This window comes from Leopardus geoffroyi, chromosome B3, assembly GCF_018350155.1.
Source record: "Leopardus geoffroyi isolate Oge1 chromosome B3, O.geoffroyi_Oge1_pat1.0, whole genome shotgun sequence".
NCBI classification, from domain to species: Eukaryota; Metazoa; Chordata; class Mammalia; order Carnivora; family Felidae; genus Leopardus; species Leopardus geoffroyi.
In genome coordinates this window covers 58,848,602-58,856,452 of record NC_059337.1, presented here as the reverse complement: position 1 = coordinate 58,856,452, position 7,851 = coordinate 58,848,602, and the positions used below count along the sequence as shown (strand labels likewise).

The window sequence follows — 7,851 nt, the reverse complement described above, 5'->3', positions numbered from 1 at the left end:
ACATTTCTTCAGGCTTTCTTTGACTCCCATGACAATGACTCATTTAAAGATTACAGACAAATTATTGCAGGATATTCCTCAAATTGAGCTTGTCTAATATTTTCTCATGATTAGATTCAGCTTATGCATTTTTTTGCATGAATATCTCAACTGTTTTCTTCTCATCACATCCTTTCCAGTGGTACATGATTTCAGTATGTCTGATTGATAATGATAGTAATTCTGATCACTTGATTAAGGTGGTATAACCATGCTTCTCCACTGTAAAGTTACTCTTTTCCTCTATGTAATAGATATTTTGTAGGGAGGTACTTTGGGTTATGTAACTACACATATTTTGTCAAACTTTCAATTTATTAATTGATTTTTGTCAGTATGGACTCACTGTTCTTATTTTACTCAATGGGTTATGATATGTTATTATTATAATTTATTTTTATGCTCAAATTTCTTATCTTTTACCAATCTCTTATTTCTGTGGCTAAGATTACCAATCTCTTATCTCTGTGGCTCCCTCCTCACCTGAGCAAATGCTGTCCCCAACGTATTCAGTCTCCTATACCCAACACTAGCCTTTAGCTATAGTCATCCTCTTCATCATCCCCAGTCTCCCTCACCTCACACTGAGCTGTGCTAAACACATGTGTTCTCTTCCTCACCCTTTTAGGGCTTTGACACCCCATGTTAATACCACTTCCCTGTGAAGATGCCCTTCTCATCCCACTCAGGTTCTGTACCTGTGTTGCCCTTCCCCCACCCCTAGTTTACCCCCTCCCCCCACCTTACCTCCAATGTGGAATGTCTCCACATTGGATGCCCTCTTCAGTTTTATGGCAAACTGTTCCATCAAAACTTTCATTTGTTCCTCAGCAATATTTTTTTTCTGGTGAATATTCTTTATTTCTTTTCACTTCCCTTTATTCCTTTATCATGTTTATACAGTTCCTATTGTGGAACTTTATTGATAACTAATGAATGAAGTGAATCACTTTGGACCAGCTATTTATAGACATGACATGAAGAGAAGAGGACAAGGCTAATGGGAAATTCCCCTATAACCCAAGTTGTCTTTAAGAGCTTTTTCTTTTTCTTTTCCTTTTTTTTTGAGAGAGAGAGTGTGTGAGTGGGAGAGAGGGGCAGAGGTTGAGAGAGAGAGAATCCCAAGAAAACCCCTACACAGGGCTCGATCCCACGACCCTGGGATCATGACCTGAGCCAAAATCAAGAGTTGGATACTCAATGGACTGAACCACCCAGGTACCCCTATAAGAACACTTTTAGCTCCTACTTCTCCCAGCCACAGACAGACAGCTTTTAGGTTGTTTATAACAGCGTCTGCCAGCTCCTCCCCATTGTCTCCTGCAAGTAAGACTTGTCAATAGGATTCCCTATTCAACTCTATCTTCTCTGATTCTCAGGATCAAACTAATTCTGGGAGGTTCTATGCTCCCAGCTACACTCCCTGTCCTTGTTACAAAAATGGACTTTGTACCTCAGAAGGAACTCCTCACCTTCAAGCAGTGTGATTTTCCAGCTTTCCCCCTAAGATCTTTATTCTTGCCACATTTCTTCTTGTACTCCTGCATTTCAGCAACATGAAATACTGGAAGACCTATGTACACCCCTGGGTTGGGTCCCCTTGCTCACCATGGCCCTGCCACACTGCTGACTTTCAACAATGACCTCTTCCCCCCCTAGGACTCTATCTGTGTGTTGCCTGGAACACACCCTCTCTTTCCTTTGCCTCACTCCTGTGACTACCTAAGTCTTTCAATTACAGCTAATACATCACTTCCTTGGGGGCAATCTTCCCTTGCTTTCAAGCTGGACTGGGTTTTTCTGTTATACATTTTCATGGTATCCTTTCCTTTTTCTTCATAGCCCTTACCTTAAGTATGATAGAATCAATACTTCTGTGGTCATTTATTTAATGGATTCCCCTCCCTGAATGGGGATTGTTTCTATCTTGTTTATTGTATCCCCAATATTTTATACCTGACATGTTATAAATTACTTACTATGTGTTTACTAAATGAATATATGAATGATCCCAAACCAGTGTGGCTCCTGCTCCTATCTTCATACCAAAACACTCTGCCATGAACACCCATGATCTCCTTATGGCTAACTCCACTAACTCCATACTTTTTGATTTCCATCTTGACCTCTCATTGGTATTTAACAGCTGGCTGCTTCCTTCTTAAAACACTGCCTTTCCCTAATATGATTCTCCTTATTCTCAGGATTCTTTGCTGGTTCCTTTTTCCTTTTCCTGCTCCCTCATTGTTGGATGCTGAATGTTTGGACCTGAAGTGTATCTTTTTTCATTCTATAGTCTCCCTACATTACCTCCTTCTCTTTTATTCCTTTAAATACAGTCTATTACCAATGGTTTCCAAATTTAGTATAGACTTTTCAAACCGAGACTTTCCCAGACCTGGTTTATTTCTCCTAGATGTCTCACAGATATCTCAAACTTAGCCTACCCAAAATTACCTGCCTGATCTTTCCCCCAAATCTGTTCCTCCTCCCTCAGTACTGCCCATATCAGATAATAGCCTTCATCCATCCAGTAATCATGTCAGAAATCTGAGAGTAAATCTTCTAGCTACCTTCTCCTCAACTCCTATAAACCAATCCTCACCAAGTCCATTGCCTAGCTCCAAAATAAATCTTGGACCTACCTGCTTCACTCCATCTCCACTTCCAAGATTTATCTCAGTCACCATCCTCAGCTGGCATGTAGCAGTAACCTTTAGCGGGTCCCCTTGCTTCCACTCTTCTGTGCCAGCAACATTGCCACCACTATCACCAAGCACCTCTCTCCCCTGGATAGTTCTAGACTAAAATTCCTGCTCTCCTTCTTTTCCTAATCTTCCCTGAAATTTGGTAATGGCAGGTATGTTACTAGTTCCTCAGGGAAGCTCATTAATCTTATTCATTGCATATGGATTTTACTAGTTTAACTCTCATTGGTAACCTTATTTCCAAGGTCTGCAAGATATTTCATGTTTTTCTCCCTTCCTTCCTTCCTTCCTTCCTTCCTTCCTTCCTTCCTTCCTTCCTTCCTTCCTTCCTTCCTTTCCTTCTTTCTTGTCTCTTTCTTTTGTTTTGTTTTGTTTTTGTTATTCTTTCTTTTGTTGTAAATAACCAGGTTTGAGTAACTGAATAGTTGACCAAATGGAGAAATCGGGAAATCAGAATTTTACAACTGTTCTGACCTTCCGAAAACTAAAGTCCAATGGCACACAGATTTTTCTTGTTAGTATATTGCATTATCTACACCTGAAGTAACCCAGTATTTTTGATAGAATAGATGCTGCCTGGGCTAAAGTCTCCCTTTTTCTAAATATGCAATCCTGGAGGATATGCATCCTATGATTTCATTTTAGAATTCTAAATAGGTTTTCATGGCAGAAATTTATCAACAACTTGTTGTAGTTGTATTCAGGGGAGAGAGTCCCTCAAAGTGTTTGGGAAAGTTAGGCAGAGACCCAGAGAAGCTGTGCCAAGCAGGCCACCAGCAAAGGCAAAGCCAGCACTTTATCCCTATTCACTAAAATGCCTAGAAAAGTCTATTGCTTACCATCATGAATGCTAGTCTCTGTTAGGAAATTATGTAGAAATGTCACACCAAATTGTTTAAATGCCATAATAACAACTTGCTTTTTTACTTTAAAAATGCCAGTTTCTTAAGAATCTTTATCAACTCACTGTTTTATGTTTTCTATAGAGAGCCTTAGTCTTAGAATATATTTCTAAATTTGTCTCCTGCCTTTCCAAATCTCTTTACCTCCAGGCAATGACCTTCAAGACAGTTGCAAAGTGTTATTGCTCATAAGAAAACAAATACCTCTCCAAAGTGTGGTCATTGTGTCATATTTTACTGTCAGACCTCTGCCTTGGTTCTGGTATTCTGTTTACTTAATTTAAAAGTCAGTAAGAGTCTACTTCAAGTGGCTTTCAGCTATTAAACCATTAGGGCTTTCTCCATTGTCAGCTTCACCCACTGGAAAGCCATGTTTGGGAGACTGAAGGAACTCCACAAGCCAAGAAGAGAAAGCTTAGTTTAAAGTTCAGCTTCACGAGTGAAGTCAGGTAACCCCGAGTTAGTCTGTCTCTCCAAGCAAAGCCTGCTTAGAAGCTGTGTGCAGGAAGTGCTGGAGGGACCGGTCAAGTATAGCCTAGCCTTATGGGATAGGTCTCAAAGCAATGAACGTGACTCTACCAGTCCCTTGCAAAAATCCATCCCATTGTTTTGTCACACCTTACCCATCCCCCCCCAACCCTGACACATACTTCCATTTTTATCATTATTGGGGTTCCAGAGATTGATCTACATTTATCATCAAAACTTTTTTTTTTTTTTGAGCTCCTACACTGTCCAAAACATTTTATCAGATTCTGTTTTTTAAAAGGAGGTCTTGGCAAGTATTCTGGAGGAAAAAACAATTGCTGAGGATGTACAGAAAAAGAACCCTCAGGCACAGTTGGTGGGAATACAAGTTAGTGTAGCCACTGTGGTAAACAGTATGGAAGTTCCTCAAAAATTTTAAAAATAGAATTATCATATGATCCAAAAATCCCACTACTGGGTACTTATCCAAAGAAAACAAAAACATTAATTTGAGAAGATATAGGCACCCCTATGTTTATTGCAGCATTATTTACAAAAGCTAAATTAAATTATGGAAGCAACCCAAATGTCCATCAACAGATGAATGGATAAAGAAGTGGCATATATATATATGTATGTGTATATATATATATATATGAAATATATACACACAATGGATATTACTCGGTCATAAAAAAGAAAGAGATCTTGCCATTTGGAACAACATGGATGGGTCTAGAGGGTATAATGCTAAGTGAAAGAAGTCAGTCAAAGACAAATACCATATGATTTCACTCTTATGGTGGACTTTAAGAAAAAAGATTAAAAAAAAACCCACTCTTAAATATAGAGAACAAATCAGTAGTTGCCAGAGGGGAGGTGGGGGAGGGGATGGGTGAAATAGGTGAAGGGGATTAAGAGTACATTTATTGTGATGAGCACTGAGAAATGTATAGAATCGTTGAATTATTATACTATGCACTTGAAACTAATATAACATTGTATGTTATGCTAATTATACTTCAATTAAAAAAAAAAAACAATGAGATGCACTACACACCTATTAGAACATCTAAAATTTTTTAGAAACTGACTACACCAACTGTTGGTGAGGATTTGGAAAAACTGGGACTCCCAGCTCCAGTTGCACAGCTGCTGGGAATTAAAGTGGTTCAATCACTTTGGAAAACAGTTTAGACATTCCTCAAATGGCTAATCATAGAGTAACAATGACCTGATAACCTAGAAGAAATGAAAGCATATGTCTGTATCAAAACTTGTACATGAATGTTCATAGGAACCATATTTGTAATCATAAAAAACTAGAAACAACCCAAATGTCCATCAGTATGTAAATGGATAAACACATTGTGGCACATCACCAATAAAAAGGAATGAACTATTGATATATGCAACTTGGATATATCCAACAACTTGGATGAATCTCAAAACAATTGTGATAAATCTAAAAAGCTTGGGGTGCCTGGGTAGCTCAGTCATTTGAGTGACTTCAACTCGGGTCATGATCTCATGGTTTGTGAGATGGACTCCTGTGTTGGGCTTGCTGCTGTCAGCACAGAGCTCGCTTGGGATCCTCTGTGGCCCTGCTGTCTCTACCCCTCCCCCACCTCTCAAAAATAAAGAAACATTAAAAAAAAAAAAGGCTAAAAAATACCCACTTTTTATACTATTTATATAAAATTCTAGAAAATGCAAACTAATCTGTAGTGAAGAAAGAAGAGCAATGGTTGCTTAGGATGGGGACAGGACTTTTGAGGGGGATACATTATGCTCATTATCTTGAATATGGTGATGGCTTCATGATGTATACATATATCAAAACTTACTGTAGTATGTACTTTAAATATTGGCTATTTACAGTATGTCAATTATACTTCAATAAAGCTATTTAAAAATTAAAAAAAAAGTAAGACACTTAATAGAGTTTTGTTTTTGAAAAGTTAAAAATTCCTTCATTTTTTATTCCTGGTACCACTACCACAATTTACAGGACAATATACCTGATGTAATGAAAAGAAAAAGCTACAACAGATAAAAGACCTCAGGAATGCACATCTAATTGACACTACATTGCCTTCATCAATAGCTGCACTTTTTGCCAACTGTGGCTATGACAGTCCTGAACAAGAAGGGGTTCTTGTTTAAGCTGCAGGAACTTTTCTGATTATGGAGCATCGTTCTGTGGTAGATTTTTGCAGTTCCTCTAATGTACTGGGGACGACTGTCTCAAAGTAACCTGTCAGCTTTCCTGACAACAACTCCTCGCTCTCCTGCTAAGAACTGTAGCCCTTTTCTTCTGAACAATTTTAGACCCTCCTGCTACCATATCCACCACTTCCACCACCAGATCCATAACCACCACCATAGGGACTGCCCGAGCTTCTTCCACCAAAACTGCCCCCTTTCATGGGTCCTCAGCTTGGTTGCTGTTGTCCACTGTAATTTCCAAAGTCATTATAGTTCCCACGACCACCATAGTTACCACCTCCAAAATTTCCTCCTTCATTGTAACCATCATATCCTCCACCACCACCACCATACCCACCGCCTTGGTTTCCATATCCTGGTCCACCACCACCATAGCCTCCTCTGCTACTATAACCAGGACCACCACCACAGTTGCCACCATCACCTCCAAATCCATTGTATCCACCATCACCTCCTCCATATCTACCTCTGCGGCCACCACCTCCACCGTAGCCTCCTCTTCCACCAAAGTTTCCTCCACGACCCATAAAGTTGCCAGATCCACCCCCACGACCTCTTTGTGATCCAGCAGACTGCATTTCTTGTTTGGAAAAGGCCTTTTCCACTTCACAATTATGCCCATTAATAGTGATGGTATTTCTGAACAATTTTATCAACTGTATCATGATCATCAAAAGTTACAAAAGCAAATCCTCTCTTTTTTCCACTCTGCCTGTCCTCCACAACTTCTATGGTTTCCATCTTGCCATACTTTTCAAAGCAGTCTCTCAAATTGTATTCTTCTGTATCTTCTTTAATACCACCAACGAAATTTTTCTTCATAGTTAGATGGGCACCAGGCTTTGCAGAATCCTCTCCAGAAACAGCTCTCTTTGGTTCCACTACACGTCCATCACCCTTGTGTGGTCGAGCACACATGGCTGCGTCCACCTCTTCCACGCAAGAGTAAGTCACAAAACCAAACCCCCTGGAACGTTTTGTTTGGGGGTCTCTCATCACCACACAATCTGTAAGTGTGTCCCATTTTTCAAAACGTTCTCATAAACTATCATCTGTAGTTTCAAAGCTCAAACCACCAATAAACAGTTTTCTCAACTGCTCTGGTTCCTTTGAATCATGACCCCCGCCCCGCGCGGCGGAGACACAGTCCAGCTGGGGGCAACCAGGCGGTGGTTTTACCTCCATTTTGAGACCGGACTCGCCTCTTCCAACTGGAGCTCAATATGGGCTAGACTTTTTTTTTTTTTTAAGAAATGAAGCCTTGCCCTCAGTGACCTTCCAGAGCATTTGGGGGAAGGGATGATTACAGTTTGGGGAAGGAAAGTACAGGTTGTGACCCATCTGTGGAGTGTGCAGTGAGTGCCACAGGGTTATCTCCAAGGGCTGGGTGCTGGGGAAAGTCTCCCAGGGGGGATAAAATGATCCAGCAGAATGTCTGGGTGTGGGGAGAGGCTGTAGGGAATGAAATCCTGAACACTACTCTCAAAGGAGGGAAGGGCCTTTAC

The 7,851-nt window shown here is 40.2% G+C and overlaps 1 pseudogene; it reads right to left on the bottom strand.

Annotated features, from left to right (window-relative positions):
- Positions 1 to 6,387: 6,387 nt before the first annotated feature.
- LOC123582179 lies at positions 6,388 to 7,531 on the bottom strand (annotated as a pseudogene).
- Between the last annotated feature and the right edge of the window lie 320 nt (positions 7,532 to 7,851).